Source organism: Mustela erminea, chromosome 9 (assembly GCF_009829155.1).
Source record: "Mustela erminea isolate mMusErm1 chromosome 9, mMusErm1.Pri, whole genome shotgun sequence".
Lineage (NCBI taxonomy): Eukaryota > Metazoa > Chordata > Mammalia > Carnivora > Mustelidae > Mustela > Mustela erminea.
The window spans coordinates 95,401,370-95,418,728 of record NC_045622.1 but is presented as its reverse complement, the minus strand read 5'-3'; the positions used below and the strand labels follow the sequence as shown (position 1 = coordinate 95,418,728).

The following is a 17,359-nucleotide window of genomic DNA, read 5'->3' as shown; positions in this document are numbered from 1 at the left end:
CAGAGAGAGGCCCTTACTACCTAGGCCAGCTCTTGGAGCCACCATGCCCACTAACCAGCCATCCTTCCCAGTGCCCCAGTACTGCCCAAGGCCCCTGAGGTCATCCATGCTTGAGTCGTTGCTCTGAACACACCACCTAGGGAGGCCCAGATCTCTAAGTGTGACCTTTGCTGCCAGACATCAAAGGGGGGTGTTCTATTCCCTCTCTCTTCTTGCCTGTCCCCCTGAATGGGTATCCTCTGAATCAGAAGATAAACAAGATCATATTCTAGAAGGACTGAGCCACATCTTCCAAGAGGCCCAGAGAAAACTCAAAGTCATAAAACCAGTGGCCTGGAAGCCCTCATTTCTCCTATCTGGGCCTCAGTTTCCCCATATGTAAATTGAGCAGTCCCATCTAGCTCTGGCAGAATGTAAATCTGTATTGATAAACATCATAACCTCCTGTCCTCCTTAGGAAATGTCTCCTGTAATTCCCTTTCCTCCCATCTGCCTTCTGATAGGGTCCTTATCTTCTCTCCCCCCGTGGGATTCCAGTAGCCTCCTGGGGCATCTCCCTGCCTCTGGTACTTGTCCACCCACCATGCTGGAGCCAGAGAGATCTGTCTGGGTGCTGTTCTCCTCAGGTCCTTCTCTTACTTTCAATATTGAATGATTTCCTACTGCCCCCAGGGAAAATCGGTGGCCTCAAACCATCTCTGCCACTTCCATACAGAGAACAGAAGGGATATATCTAAGCCACCTGAACTTCCACGCTTCCCCGGCTTTGCTTTTGCTGTCTCTTCCGCCCCAGATGCTTTCTTCCTTTGCCTTAGGATGAAACTGTAGGCGACCTACAAGACCTCACTTCTTCCCACCCCTTTTCCTCTCTTCACCTCTCTAGTACTCCTGTTGTGTAGCTGCCTCTCTGAGATGGTTGCACTGTATGCTAACCATCTGTGTACACACTTTTCACTTCCATAAATCTCATTATAGTATCAACCATCCTATATAGTCTCCAGTGTTTTGAGTTTTCTTTAAGTTAACAAAATAATACATGCTCTTGTAACATATCCCAATGGTTCAGAAGTGAAAGTGACATTTCCCCCTTTTCTGTTCCTGTTGGTCAATCCTGCTGCTAATGCTAACATTTCTTGTGTTATTCCCCACACATTCATCTGTGTATTCAGCATATATGGCTGCACAAGATCTGTTTAACTAGCTCCCACTGTTTCCCCTTCCCCACTGATACAAATATCACTGCAGTGACCATCTTCAGATGCAAATATTTCTGAAGGTAGAGTCTTAAAAATGGGACTGTTGGATCACAGAGTATGTATACTCAGAATTATAATGGGTACTGTCAAACTGTCTTCAGAAAAGTTGAGCTATTCACCCCTCCCAGCAGCAGTCTTGCAATGATGTTTCAATGTCTGTCTCCTTCCCTCAAGAACAGAGACGGGGGTCTTATTTATTGCAGTGTCCCTGGAACACAGTACCAGGTAAATTCTTCTTGAGGCAATCAATGGGTTGCCAAGCCCTGGCCCTACTTTCAAGATGCCCATCTATCTCTAAAAAGTCTGTGAAGTGTGGGATCAGGAGACCTTGACCATGCCATTCAGCTCTCTGGATTGCAAAGAATCTAAGGAGGTCCTGTGTACCTCTTTGAAAGTGTGGAGTGTGTGGTTTTTGTCTTCATAGCTGGCCTCAAGGAGCTGGGTTACCATGGCAACTCCTAAGCAGAGCCCCCTTTTCCCTACCCTCCATCTTGGGAGCCCTGGTTGCCATAACAACCACTGATTCACTCCTCTTCCCCCAACCCTGCCACAGGGCCTCCATCTTTCCTGTGTGGGTGCCACTATTCTCAGGTCTGGAGCAACCTTGACGCCACTGGACCCAGGCATGTTGGGGCCTTCTTGAGAGGAGATCTGAGGGGGATCACTCCTGGGGAGGGGTGGCAGCAGAAAGCAGCATGGCCGCTGTGAATGGGGGGGCCCAGATGAGGGAAGAGTGAGGACTTTGCTCCTTCTGAGCCTGGCAGGGTCACTTGCCTGTGACCAGAAGGTGGGATTTGGTGGTGGTTTGGAGGATCAGCTAGCTAGAGGGGCTGTATGCCTCTGCTTCCTCAACACTCCCATTTTAGATGGCGGAGCAGATGGAATGGACACCACCAACAGGGCCCTTGGGGGGACCAGGTCCTTAGACTTGGAGGAAGCAGGAGGCCTGGGCCATGGGGCCACTCACAGGCTCTGCCAAGAGCACCTTGGAGTTTATTGAGGTCCTTCTTAGAATACTTGGAATGGTGGTCTGTGGAAGTGAAATATGGTGCATTTATTAACATGATGGAAGACGTTGGGCCCAAATTAAAGGACTTTTGAGGATTCTGTTGACACTTGGAAAGTGCTGTTAAGAGAAAAAAAGCAGGACCCAAATTGCTATGTGGATAGTGACTGCAGCTCCATAATACCAGTGTGGACTTCTCAGAGACTGGAATTTGGAGAAATGTAATATAAATGCAAATATAGTTTCCCCACACCTGCTGCTCCACTAGCATTCCTCCCTCTCTGTGGACAGTCTTGCCACCTGCTCTGTGGCCCAAACTAGAAACTTGGGATTCAAACTAGACTCCTCCCACTGCCCTCATGCCCAATTCCTATTAGTCACAAGTCCTGGTGATTCTATCATTGAATAGTTTTCATATTTATTCCCCCTCACGTGACAAATGCCTTGAATTTACCTCCTTGCCATCTCTTACGTGGAAACCACTGTCCTATTCCCAGTGGCTCTCTCTCCTTTCAGGTGTGTCTGGCCCCTGCTCCCTTAGCACACCTGCTATGTTGTTCCTTTAGGGGCAAATCTGGTCATGTGACTCATCTCCCTTATGCTTCCCAATAGCTCCACCGTCAAAGATAAAATTCTTGGCACACAAGGCCCTGCATTTCCTTAGCACCCACCCAGCTTCTTCCCCCCTGAACCTTGCTTCCTACCATCCAACATTGTATACATTTCTCTTTATTCTTTTTGAGTGTGAACACACAATTCTCTTTGTCAGGAATACTTTTCCCTGCCTCATCTGCCTGGTCAGCTCCTATCCACCTTTGAGATTTAGCTCAAGACTTTTCAAGGTAATGGAACAAAGATGTTTCCACTTTGTGTTCCTCCTAAAAACTACAGAAACCACCAGAAGAATAGGAAAAGAAGGCTGAATTCTGTCTTTGATGGACACATACTCCTAGATGTCCATACATGAAGGGGAAAAGCTTCTCAGGGAGGGATAAATGACTTACTGGAGAGGTGGAAGATTAAACCTCTGGGTTTATGAGTAGGGAAAGCAATCAGATTCCTTATGCAGTAACTTAGACGGTTAGGGATTAGAGGTACCAGGTGCCACAGGAAGTGGACTAGAGGTAGAGGCTAATGGGGGCGGGGTGTAGTTTGAAAGTCTGTTAAATCTTGTAAGATTTATAAGGGGAAGGAGTGAGTAGTCCTACCAAAAGCAGGGGGATTGAGTCTGCAGATAAACCGAGAGACTCCCAGTCCCCTCTCCCACCTACCTACAGAGCACCAGAATCAGGTTTTCATTTGTACTCCATCCCCCATTCCATAAAAACAGAGCAAGATATTTTCTTGGAGGAACTAAAGACCTCCCCCCCCCCCAAAATGACCAATAGATACTTACATTGAGGGGTCTATAGCAGAGAAGCTGGTGGAGGCAATCGAATGTCCTAAGGTAAAGCTTATCCAATAACCTTGTCAAATTCAAACACTTAAAAGTGGTGGCCTTCTGGTGGTGTACTTTTTAATGTGAACACACAGCCAAGAATCACTGACATCCAAAGGAAGCTTTCACTCATTTTTCCTGGGGAAAACATGAATCAAGAAGAAATGGAGATTATGCAGTGAGCAGGATATAAGGTCAAAGAAACCATAATTAATATCTTTAGAGAAACAAAAGAACATACTGCATTCATGGAAAAATAACAAAGTGGAATTAAAAGAAATAATCAGAGACCAAGAAAGAACTCTTGGAAGTAAAAACTCTAGTAGTAAGCTTAAAAAAAAAAAAAAGAGTTGGAAGATGAAGTAAAAAAAACCCCTTTCTCTGGAAATACATAGATATAGGCTAGAGAGGAAGCAAAAAAAACTAGGGGATCAACCCAGCGGGGCCAACATTCAGCTAATAGGAGTTCTAGAAATAGAGAAAGGAGGGAATGAAATTGTTAAAGAAATAATGCAAGAAAGATTTCCAGAATTAAAGGACATGAGTTTCTAGATGGTATTGTCCATTGAGTATCCAATTTTTGGGGATGAAAAAAAAAAAAAAACCACCCCACATCCAAGCTCTTTATATTTCAAATGCAGAGATCAAGAGTAGTTAATTCAAAGTTCCTTTAGAGGAGAATGGGATTAGGATAAAGTAAATGAATTGCTTGCCTTGTGTGCAAAATTTAAAAAGCACCAGAAAGCTCAGTAATCAAGATTAAAAAAAAAAAAAGATGTACTACTTTAAAAAAATACAAAACAATTCAAAATAAATAATGGTGAACAAAATTCACCATTTAAATAGCAAAATTTAAAATAAAGTCAAGATCCAACAGTGTTGGGATTTGGGTCAGGCAAGTGAGGTCTCTGTTTTTATTTAAATTAATATTTTGTTTATCACAATTTTTTGCATTAATTTTGATTTTTTGATTTTTAAAAATATGTATATCTTGATCGTCAAATTTTGGTGCTCCTAAAATTTGTTGCTCCCTAAATTTTCCAGTGGAGGTGAGTGCTTCACTCACCTTACCCTGGGAAGGATTGGGAATAACAGTGCCATTGAACTTCTCAACAGCAACGTTGCAAGTCTGAAGTCAATGGAACCAAAGCCTTTAAAAATTCTGATTGAAAATGTTTTTCTACCTAGCATTTTATACCAACCCAGACTCTCAATGCGATATGAAGGAGATATGAAATAAAGACCTTTCTAGACATTCAATGTCTTGAAATTCCTATATACCTTTTCTTACAAAACTACTCAAGGATGTACTCAGTTAAAACCAGGGAGGAAAGAAAGAAGGTGTGGGATCCAGGAATAGGGACCTCAGCACAGAAGATAGGAAGGAAGGGATTTCCCTGGGTAAGGGCTAACAGAGTATGGGGAGGACAGCTGTGCCTTGGTGCAGAGAACAGCCAGACCCCATCAGCAGGAAGTCAGAAGGCTTTAGGGCATGAGGGAGTTTGTCCTCAGGAAAATAAATGAGACTGACAAATTATCTGACAGGTTTGGTCATGTGGAAAATTATACTGAGGGCATGGAAAGATTTAGTCAATTGTTTTTTTAAAAAAAAACGAACAACAAACCTAAGTTGATGAAAAATGAGGTAGTTATTAACAGGATAAACAAAAAAAGAAAGAAAATAGGATCATAGTCAACTACTTTGCTTAGGAATAACATCTATGTTCATGGTCATAATGTGAAGATGTAGAATAAGAATTTAAAAAAATTTGAGATGTAAGGATTTAGGGAGAGCTTGGGAAGGGGAAGATGACTTCTTGTCTACCACACTAAGATGTTGATCACTGTTTAAGATCATGACTCAAGCTATCTAAGAATACATGTGTTCTTTACAAATAGGTAATGAACGGAAGAAACAGATTCAAGAGAAGAAGGTGAGGAAGATGGGGTTGCAGTGGGGGATGGATGGGTAGAGAACAGGAGATTGTTTTACTTGCACACCTTTTAATACTTATCTGGTGTTCCAAAAGATTTACAAGTAATACTTTGATTGAAACAAAAAAATTTGAAAAACAGATTTGGTTCATGTTATTCTTCTGTGAAGCCTTCCTAACTTTCTCCCTCTGGGAGCTGCTGGGGCACTAGGGCACGTGTCCTGGCACTGACACACAGCAGGGGTTTAGAGAGAATTCTTGAGGAATAAGTGAATGAATTCCTTCAAATAGGTTGGTTAAGTTCAGGAGAATTAAAAAAAAAAGAAAAACTTTTGAAGAGGTTGAACTGGGAAAGCCACAGTAACAGAAGGGAGGTTTGTCTTTCATTGGTTGTCACATGTGCTAATGATCTTTCCCCCCCTTTCATTTCTGGGGGGGCGTGGGGTGGGGTTGGTTGAGGTCACAGGCAAGATGGGAACAGATTTAGAGAGAGAGACACCTGGGTCCCAACATTATCTCCACCATTCGAGAGCTGTGAGACGGACCCAAATCACTTTATCTCCCTGAACCTCGGTTTTCTCATCTGAGCAGTGGGGAGAATAATAGAGAGAAAATACCTGTTCTTAAGAATGAGGGAAGTATAGGTAAAGTACCTAGCACACTGTAAGTGCTGGCTGAATGGTGGATGGGCTATTCAGTGACCGTGGCTTTTCCCTTGACCCCACTTCCCGAGCTCCTGTCCCTACAGTACCTCCAGGAAATGCCAGCCTTTGCGTTACACGCCCTGGACACTGGGCTCTGGGTGGGCAGACCATATACTGGCAGAGTGGTTCAGAGCATCTACACATTTTCGGGGCCGTCTGAATCATGCCATTTGGGGAGCTGTGCTGAGATAATTTCAGTGGTTTGGGCTGGTTTCTAAACAAAAGTTATTTAGGTGGGAACGAATTCAATTTGAGGTTTCCATGATTTTCACATGACCTCTAAATACCCTAGATTTGCAGTTTCCCGCTTTCTCTAATGAAAATGTGGATCATCTTGGAAAAAAGAAACAGAATTTGATGCCATTGCCCTGCATATGTCCTAGCTTCCCTCTCCTCTTTTCCTTGGCTCCAACTGTCTCTCTGGCCTCCCTTCCAGCCACCCACTCACCAGGCAGTCAGCTTCCATCCATCCCTCCCTTCTGTCCGTGGGAACCGCTAGCTCAGAGATCCCCAGGCTCCTCCCATTGACCACAGCGAGAGAGAGCTTTCGCAAGTTCTTTCTGCAGGCTGGCTTCAACCCCCTTCTCCAAACGCTCTCCATGTGTGCTCAGGAGCAAGGAAGGAGGAGGCCCCTTACTTATTGTTAAAAATGTCTTCACTCTTGATTCAGGGATCATTCCTGAAGGTCCAGTCCTGTCATTTCTTTTTACTTAATGGTCTTTATTCTAATGATGACCTGTATGTCTCTGAATTGTTTCCTTAGCTCTCCCCTTTCCATTCCCGTCTCTCCCTGGAGTTGTACTCTTGACTCTCCAGTGACCTCCTGGACATTTTCCCTGGGACGTCACCTCTAAGACAGACCCTCTCCTCTGTCCCACCCTCTCACTTCCTTGTCCTGGCCAGAGGCTCTTGAAATCCTAGTGTCATGTTCTGCTTCTCCCTCCTTCATTCCTCCCTGCCAACAGCCCTCTTCAGCTTTAGTCGTTCAGCCAGCCCTCTGATGTAGTCGGGTGGCCTCCACACTGTCCCCAGTTATGTGGTCACTACTGGGAGGGAACACTGTCACAGCTGCCTTTTTGTTTTATGAGTCTTAGTGTTAGCCCATTACACATTCCCTCAGAATCTAAGGATGAGGCAAAGCATCTTGTTCCAATCATGAGGTTGGGACATCGCTGTACAGAGGCTCTGTCCCCCAGGGGCAGGCTGGTGGCCTCTAGGCATTTACTGGATTAAGGATGTGTGTGTGGGGAAGTGGTTCTGCAAGTTTCAATCGAGGAGATTAGAGGCTCGGCTCTGTTCTCAGTCCTGGCTCCACTCTGCAGGAGAGATGTTAGACCCTGAAGAATTGAAATTCTCCAAATTCTTAGAGCATGTCTAAGACAGATCAGTTAGTCTCTCACTTCTCTGATGCATTATTATGCTAACAAAGTCTCTGCCTTTTTCCTTAATCTTGCCAAGGAGACACTCTGCTCAAGGATGGGGAGGGGTTGCTCTTCCCACCCAGTCTCCAATGTCAGATTCTTCCCCACCCTCTCTTTGTTTCTGTGGGTCAACTGTTTGGGATTTCTGTCCACTTCCGTATCACTTATGTAGGCACAATCTACCTATTCTCCAAGTTTAGAAGGGGAACGTAGCCATTTTTGCATCATAGACCCTTTTGGTGATCTCATGGATACTGTAGACACCTCAAAAATTTGATTTGAAAAATTTTAAAAAGATTTATTTATTTTAGAGAGAGGGTGGGCAAGCACACAAGAAGGGGGGAGGAGCAGAGAGGGAGGCAGAGAGAGGGAAAATTTAAGCAGAATCCCTGCTGAGGACAAAGCCTGATGCAGGGCTCTGTATCAAGACTCTCGAGATCAGGACCCGAGCTGAAACCAAAAGTCAGATGCTTAACCGACTGAGCCACCCAGGCACCCCAAGAATATGATTTTAAATACATAAAAAGGATTATAAGGGGAACTGATTGTGATGTGGTTATGAAAATAATAAAAACAAAATTGTAATATAGTAATACTCTGATTCTTTACTAATATGAAATAACCACTATAATTTCAAAGTAGTGATGAACATAAATGATCTTTTGAGATATCTGTAATATTAGATGTGATAGGAAAATATCTGTTATATCTACGTCTGTGGTTTGTAGCCTACATTTATAATGGAATGAAATGCTAAGTTTCAGTTAGAGATTAGTGAACACAAAGATGTAATATTTCCTCAACCAAGTTCATGGGCCCCCGGAATTCTGTCTGTGAATTCTATGAATTCTTTTTTTTTTTTTTAAAGATTTTATTTATTTATTTGACAGGCAGAGATTACAAGTAGGCTGAGAGGCAGGCAAAGAGAGAGAAGGAGGAAGCAGGCTCCCTGCTGAGCAGAGAGCCCGATGCGGGGCTCGATCCCAGGATGCTGGGATCATGACCTGAGCCGAAGGCAGAGGCTTTAACCCACTGAGCCACCCAGGCACCCCGAATTCTATGAATTCTTATTGTGAGTTCGTATTCTGGGCCCCAGCTGAGAACCTCAACTCCCATTTCCCTTATGAAACCCTCCGTAACTACCACACTTCCATTTGAGTTTTCCCTTATGCCGAACTCTTTCAACATTTGTTCGTTGAACTAACATTTATGAAAATTGTCCATATTCATGCAAGGCACGTAACAGATGGTGGAGGTCCATAGAATGAGAAGCAAGGCCCAGCTTTATAATCTGTGGACACAATGGACATATTCTCCCCCAACCATAACCCCCAATGTAGCACACAAAAAGCATCACAGGAGAACTTTGAACAAAGGTCTGCAGTATCCCAGAGGAGGGAGAAGTTAACAGCTCAGTTTAGCAGCGAGATGGGGATGGAAATGTTACAAGAGGAAGAGGACATCTGAGCTTGGCTTGGTAGAGGGAATAGGATGGAAACAACTTCCACATGGTTTAAGCAGTTGGTATTTTCCCTTTGTCTCTCTTGTCACAAGTAAATATGAAGTTCCAAGCAGGTAGGGACCAGGTTTTATGTGTTCTTTACAGCTCTCAGAACCTATGACAGGACTGAGCATGGACACTGAATATATGCTTGTTGGTTAATTAATGGTGTTTCTTTCTAGTCTCTGTTTCAGTTAGTTATTGCTGTGTAACAAACTACCCCAAACTCAATGGCTTTAAACAACAATCTGTTCTGTCTATAGGCTGTTCTGCTGATCTGGGCCAGAACCAGCTGTTTTCAGGTGGGCTCCATGGTCACTTGCAAATCAGCCAGGGCTGGCTGGCCTAGAATGGCCTTGGCTGGGTGACCTGGCTCTCCTCTGCATGATTTTCAAGCCATGCTGGCATCAAATCTGCTGCTGTTCCACTGGCCAAAGCAAGTCATCAGGCCAATCCCAGAGTTGATGCAGAGGATGCTACCCAGGGGTCAGGATTCAAGGAGGCATAAACAATCTTGGCCGCTGATGTAATCAGTCCACCATTACTTTCACAATTAAACAATCCATGACAAATCCTTTGCGGACCAGGGCAGATTTAAATCATTGGATAAAGACATAAATCAAAGTGTAGCATGGCAATTTATAAATTCAACTACTGATGTGGTCTCTCTTGTGGCTGCATCCTGAGTGCTCGAAGAATGTTTTCCCAGAGACTGGCTAGGCTATCCTTTTATTAGTGTTATTTTAACTCGGGTGCAAACCCGCTGCCTTGTCCTTTCATGCTGGATATTCCATCAGTTAAGCCTCCCACACAATTTTTCATAGAGATGTTTTCTTTCCCCCTGAGGACATCTGCAACAATCCAGAACACACTTTCTTTGGTACTTGACTCTGAGTTGCTATAAATATCGGAAATTCTGTCAGCAGCTTAGGGTCATAGCTCAGGTCTCCCGAACCAACATTGTTTGCCCCTCTGCCTTGACTTGCGTCTGTGGTGGCAGCAGCCCAGTAGGCAAAGTGAAGTGGAAAATACAGGTCAGAAAACATGTTCCCTGAGTAACGGAGACAAAAGCATGTGCGTGTGTGTGTGCGTGACTGTGCACGCGTGTGTGTGTGCATGTATAGGCAGATTGATCCACAAAATTGCTTTTCGTTCTTCAGGCTTTAAGGAGGGTGACCGTCCATTTTGAAAGAAAAGTTCAAGGGCATGGTGTGGGGAGGTCGTGCAGACCTGAGTGCGAATCATCTCCTCACCCAGGGGCTAGATAGCCTCTGGCAAGAAGTTTTGACCTCTAAGCTCCAAATTAGTTGTAAAACGGAAAACTTCATGTTTAATGTGACTGCTCAGATTAAAACAAACAAACAAACAAACAAACAAACCCTGAAGTCAGGTACCAATAGCAGGAATTCAGTTCTCTGTTAGTTTGGGAGCGAGCAGGAGGCCTGTGTTCTAATCGTCGCCTTGTCACCAGCTAGAGGGCCAAGCGAGCCTCAGTGTCCTCACTCAGAGGGGTGCAGAGCAGTTTCATGCTCTGCATGGAGCCCACAGCCTGGTTTTGGCAAGTAAGTGGTGTATCGTACAGGGAGTCCTTTTGCAAAGTAATTTGAAGTCCCCTTGAATACATGTGAAGTAATGCCGCAGTGAAGGGTCCCTCCCACGTGGGATTTTATGGGGCGCCTAATGTCTGCCCAGCGCTTGGCGCGGCCCCTGTTGTTCGTGGTGATGCGGAGGAGAAATTAAAATTACAAGCGTGTTTCCTTCCAGATGTTGTTGCTACAGGCTCAAGGTGCTCTTTTAACTGGGACATCAGGCTTTCTTGAAATAGACAGGAATTCTAGAAACATGACATGGTGCCTGATTCATCGCTTAAACTTGTCACTGACTCATTCTCTCCTTGATAGTTTTCTTCAACAGTAACTTTAATTACATCATTTGCTTATTGTCCCCCCCCCCTTGATTTGTTCTCTTCTTCACAGTTCTTGTTTATCGTCTCAGTGATTGGGCTGTCTCACCTCTGAGCCTTGTGGACTCTGGAAACAGAAACGGAGTTTTTCACGTACCTGTCTTAATGTGTACACATACCACCCCGAGGCTGGCATCCTTGAAATACATCAGGAGAAAGAAGACGACTTTTGACTTTATTAGTGTTTCATGGAAATTATCTTTTTATTTATTTATTTATTTGTTTGTTTGTTTGACAGACAGAGATCACAAGTAGGCAGAGAGGCAGGCAGAGAGAGAGGAGGAAGCAGGCTCCCTGCTGAGCAGAGAGCCCGATTCGGGGCTCGATCCCAGGACCCTGGGACCATGACCTGAGCCGAAGGCAGAGGCTTTAACCCGCTGAGCCACCCAGGCACCGCTCATGGAAATTATCTTATTGAATGCTCTTAGCCAACCTACACAGTAGATATAATCCAGCTTTAAAATGAAAAAACCAAAAAACCAAAAAACCCTCTGGAACAAAGGCTCCAAAAAGGGGCTATACTTGCCCAAGGTCAGTGTGGTAGATGGCAAAAGTGTGGTCACAAATCTTTATCTTTCCCTGTACCCACATCCTTTGCCGCGTCATCTGCAAGGTCCTCCTCCTCAGACTCTGGGTTTGGCAACGTGACTTGCTCTGGCCCCTGGGACAAAGGCAAATGTGATGTAAGCGGACTTTAGGACTTGTGCCCTCAGTGGGGTTTGGCCTTCTTTCTTGTACCTCTGCTGCTGTCATGAGAACATGCTTGGGCTGGTCTAACGGAGAATGAGGGCCACGAGCTGAGTGGCACCAACAGACCCAGCTGAGACAGCCTCCAGACGGAGGTCTGTCAAAGGACCGCCTGGGGTAGGCTTGTTAGCGAGCCTGGCTATCGTCAGCAGCACCCACTAGCCGACGGTCATGCCCAAGCGGTGCACATGTATTACTGCATACCGTGGAGGTTTTATGGTTGATTGTTCCTCAGTATTATCGTAGCAATATGTAACTGACCCAATCAGCATACGGGAAAGAGCAGATCCTAGGAAGAGGGCAGGTCTGCATGGGAATTCCACAGCTCTGCTATTTGGAATGCTCTCCTTTTTGAGACTAAATTGTCTTATCCTTAAAATGATGGACTAGTCCTTCCCTCATCGGGTTACTGGAAGATTCAACACGAGGCAAAATAAATTAAGCTCTTGGCTCCATGCTGGGCGGGGGAGCCTGCTTAAGATTCTCTCCGTCCCTCTCCTTTTGCCCCTCCCCCTGCTCTAATAAATAAATAAATAAATAAATAAATAAATAAGGTGCTTGGGTGTCTCAGTTGTTTAAGTCACTGCCTTTGGCTCAGGTCATGATTCTGGAGTCCTGGGATCGAGTGCTGCATCGCGCTCCCAGCTCTGCGGGGAGCCTGCTTCTTCCTCTGGTCTTCTCCACTCTCATGCTCTCTCTCACTCTCTCTCGCAAATAAATAAACAAGATCATAAACAAACAAATAAACAAATACATGAATAAAACAAATGATCCTCTGGGACACAGCGTGATGGTAGATGATGGCCAAAAATAGTGGCTTCTCGCAGCAATGCCCCAATTCCATCAGCTACGGGGTTCTGGAGTTCAGACCAAGAACCATCCAAAAGTGAAGCTAATACCTTTCACATCAGCTCAAAGGTGAAAACAAAGGCCAGATGGCTGGATTCTCTCCTTACCAGGACATGCATCTTTCTGGAATCCCTCATTGCAGCAGATTGAGTGGGATGGCCTTAATGATTTTGCTTAAATTGAGGGACTGACCATGAAAGATTTTCCTTTGGGCCTGTGGTTAAGCGAAATAGATGATCATGAACGGGGAAAGGAGTGTTGCTTTTGCCCTGGGGATGGATTTGGGACTCAAAGCCCTACAGGGTGCAGAGGCCGGCCGGTCTGGGCAGTCTTGCTCTGGTGCTGGAGCCCTCCTGCCCCTCGCATGCAGTTTTGATGACAGATCATTCAGGAAACATGCATATTTCCCTGGGAAGTTTTGAGATTTTGCTTTGTCCCTTGGCTTTCTTTTTCTGGGCCCTTTCCCTTCCCTTGAAACGTTTGTCTTCCTGACATGACAAATGTCCTCGGGAAAGCTTATGGTTAATTATCTCAAGGGGGAAGGAAAAATAAAACCAATATAAGGCTAAAATTCAGGGCAATTAACACTGTAAACTCTCAGAAGGTTGAGATGCTCTTTTTGAAAATTAAAAAAAAAGTCATATACATTCAAGGAATGGTTTTTCTCCTAAACAGAATTAACTTGGGATGTCTTCTATACACTCTGGCTTTTTCCAAAGAGCTCATTTCTCTTTCTCTTCTCTGATGCTGGCCGTTAAGTCGGCCACAGTTAAATGCATGGGGCTATGCCTCACCGTCCGACCTTGGATGCATCACATGGAATTTCAAGCTTCAGTTTCTCACCAGGAAGGTGACGTGTCTATAGGATTTCTTTACGAAAAGTTTTTTTTTTTTTTTTTTTAGAAACGTAAAACAAAGAGTTTATTATTATTTCTTATAGTTCCTGGCGTGGAGTGGGCCCGGCTGGGAGCTTCTTTCTGGGGATTTCTCATGTGGCTGCATAAGACCATGGTTGGGGCTGGGGTCACCTGCAGGCTTACTGGGGCTGGGTGTCCAAGACTGGCAGCTGATGCCCATAGTGAGAGCTGTGGATTCGGCTGGACCCAGCGGATGGTGTAACTTCATCTGGATTCTCTGTGTGGCTTGGGCTGCTCATGGGTGTGGTTTCTGAGTTCTGAGAGGGAGCAGCCTAATATGAGTGTTTCAAGATACCCAGAGGGAAGCTCCAAAAGTCTCCTTATGGTTTAGACTTGGAGGTAACAGAATATCACTTTTGCTACAAGATTCTGTTCCTTTTGATGCTAAAATTTTGATTTCGTGATATGGGTTCTCCCTTCTCTGTCTGAATCAGATGTAAGTTCACGACACTGAGCAGAGAGCTGGCTCAGCCTGGGCACAGGGCGGGGGCCTGTCTCATGCAGAAGATATACAGATATAATGGCCCCATCATCCTAGTTATCTGGGAAGGGAGCTCAGGGTAGATTGTCATCTACCAGTGCCCGCTGCGTTCTTTCTGCACCGAACCCTGGGCTCTGAATCTTTGCCCCTTACTCCACCTTGCTCCTCCTCCCCTGGGTACAGTTACAGTGTTAGGCACGTGATATTTGCTCCCATAGTGGTGAGAAAGAGAAGATCTAGTTCCTGCTCATTATTTAGATGAGAAGACCAACTATGGGAGGGGAAAAGATTGCTAAGCGGATGGCAAGTGTTGCATGCCAAATGGGTGTTGAAGTCAGAAAGTGCTAGAAGCATTCAGGGGGAAGGAAATGTGGTGGATGAAGGAAGGGAGGCTTCCTGGAGAGGGCGTCCCTTGATCTGAATCTTGAAAGCTGAGCTGGAATTACCAGGGGAAGCAGGGGGAAGGGTATTTCAGCCGGAGAGACCGTGTGAGGTGTGGTTGTGTCAGGAACCCACAAGACTTGTGGGGTGGGCGCCATGTGAAGACAGAGCTGGGAGCTTGTACGAGATGGGGCAGGAGGTGCAGGCAGGACCCAGGGTCGTGCATGGTCTTGGAGGACGGATGGGCAAACAGCAGCCCTGTTTTCTGCATGAGGATACTGAAGCTTAGGTAGATAAAGGGGCTTTATTAAGGGTGTGTGGTGTGCAAGCGACCCAGGCAGAATTTGAACCCAGGATGACCTGACTTCCCAGTCCAGTCCCTTCTCCACCACAGTAACTATGATCTACCTTCCGTTGTTGCTGCTGGGTTTCCCCATATGCTCCCCCCGCCTCTCTGAGCCTCCTGGCAGACCAAGGGTGTTGCTTTTCTGCACCATTTATTGTAATGACTTCAATTAAACCATCTTGTGCTGGATCAGTGAGCAGCTCTAGGGAATCGATGAGCACGCCTGGATACCAGGGAAGCAGAGCCTCCTCCCCTTATCCCTGCCAATCCCAGGTCTGTGCTCCTGTCCCCACACCTGGGGAGGGCTCAAGGGAGGAAAAGAGGGGGGTCCGGGGCTGGTACAAAAAGTCAAGGAAGCAGGTGTCTCTTACCTTCCACACACGGAGGGTGCACTGTCAGCTCTCAGGGGCTCAACCTCCCCGGTACTGCCTGCCACTGACCTTGTTCCGTTGCCGCCTTCTGGTTAATTTGGATTTACAGCTGCAGCTCTGAAACTATGAGCTGTCCTTACTTGGTTGCCTTCCGTTTGGACCCAGGAGGCAATGAACCTTGACCCCAAAGGAGAGGGGCCTTTCTGAACTTGCTACCTGACCTTGGCCAAGTTGTCCCCTGTCTCTGAGACTCCCGGGAAAAACAGTGGGGTGCACAAGGAGAGCCATTAGGCTGTGGTTTTCTGTCCTTTCTGATTTAGGGTCTCCCCTTCTTTGACCTACTCTGGGCCTCTGAGCCCGTGAAACAAATCAGTGGACACCCTTGCCAGTTGGCTTCACTTTGGTTTGGCCCCTGGGAGGAGACAGGAGGGCGGGGGAGAGAGGGTAGAGTGCTCCTTCACCCTGAGCTCCTGCCCCGGAAGCCCTTCCGCTCTGGCCCCGCCTGTGTGCGGCTCCAGCAGCACTCCTTCCGCCCCGAAACCCTAGCTGCTTAGAGCCCCAGGGATTCCTCGCCCCTTCCTGCTTCCTTTCATCCTGCCCATCTCCCCGGAAGTAGTCCCTCCTCATTAGCGCCTCTTCAGGTGACCCAGAGGAGTGGAGCTCTGTGTCCTGCTGATGCAGACTCTGAAGGCCTCTTCCCACTCCCGGATCTGGTGGGCTCGCCCGCCCCGGGGGAAGATGCTAGGAGCTGGCAGGCTCTCAGCGCCCCTCAGCTTGGGTTATCCTGTGTTGGGGGAGCCCAGGAGGAGGCATCCCAGCTCCTGCCAGGCTCTTCCTTCTTTTCCTCTAGTCCTCGGCTCCCGGGGCCTCAGCTCAGATCCCCAACATTTGGTTTTCATCTTAAAGCAGTTTTATTGCGCTGTAAGCTCTGGCAGGCGTGCTGTATCCCCTGGAAGCACAGGTGGGTGGGTGCCCATCCTTTTGGCTCGGGTCTGTTCTAACAGCTTTCTACCTGGTCTCCAGCCTTCATTCTCATCCCTGCAAAATCATGATCCTCAGATCACATATGTTACTGCCCAGCTCCTGGACCTTGGCTGGTACTCCCAATCCTTGAGGTCAAAGCGCAAAACTCTCTTGAATAAAGTATGAAGGCTTCACGCTTCAGGCTTGGCCACCCCCTCTTCTTATGGATCCCCCTGCCGCCATGAACATCTTGAGTCACGGGCCAAGCTCTCTGCCTCTGCATGACCTGTTCCCAGACCTGAAGCACCCTGCATCCACACATCATTTACCCTCAGCATCCCTCTGTGCCTCCTGAATCCTCTTTGCCCTTGAACATCAAGCTGAAGTTGCCCCTGTAAGAGGTCTTCCCTGATGGTGGCCACAGTGAGCATGACCCCTCCCCTGTGCTTCTAGCACACCGTGGGTATTTCTACTTACACTTATCCAGAACTATCAATGTTGTCTGTCTGTCTTATTAGAGTGTGATCAGAGTCTGCCCTTTGACTCTGAGCCCCTAACTACTACCACTCTACACGGTGTGTCATCCATCATTCCTTCATTCATCCATTCAACAAATATTGAGTGCCTGCTCTATGCCCAGCACTCCTCTAGCATGGGGCCTAAGGGAGTGTATGAGACAGGTGTTCTAGTCATTTGGCTGCTGCCTCCCAGGTCCAGATCTATGTTTTATTCAGCTGTGTGATGCTGGGTGGGGAGGCTATGCTCGGTTTCTCCTTGGTCGTGGAACTTCCCGTTTCTGCCAGCAGTGGTGCCAGAGGGAGGCAGGAGGCAGAAGGCAGGAGGCAGGAGGCAGGAGGACCAACCTGCTCCATCCTTGCCAGCTGGATCCCATCAGGATTGCCCCAGCGTTGGCTCTTCTTCCTGTTAGCAGCAGCTGGTTCTGGCCTCCAGCTGCTTTGGACCCTACCAGGTCGTACCAGGACCCTATCGCAGAGGCGAGGAGCAGCAGGAGGATGCCCTGCTGGAGGGCCCTGTCCCCCTCTGCAGGTTCCTCCGCCTCCACGTTTCTAGAGTCCCATAA

The 17,359-nt window shown here is 46.6% G+C and overlaps 1 long non-coding RNA gene across 1 annotated transcript; it reads right to left on the bottom strand.

Annotated features, from left to right (window-relative positions):
• Positions 1–2,195: 2,195 nt before the first annotated feature.
• On the bottom strand, positions 2,196–15,881 carry LOC116599138. The gene is made up of 3 exons (XR_004289253.1): positions 15,316–15,881; positions 3,659–3,838; positions 2,196–2,382 (listed from the first exon to the last, which is right to left on the bottom strand). It is a non-coding gene; the product is annotated as an uncharacterized LOC116599138 (long non-coding RNA).
• Between the last annotated feature and the right edge of the window lie 1,478 nt (positions 15,882–17,359).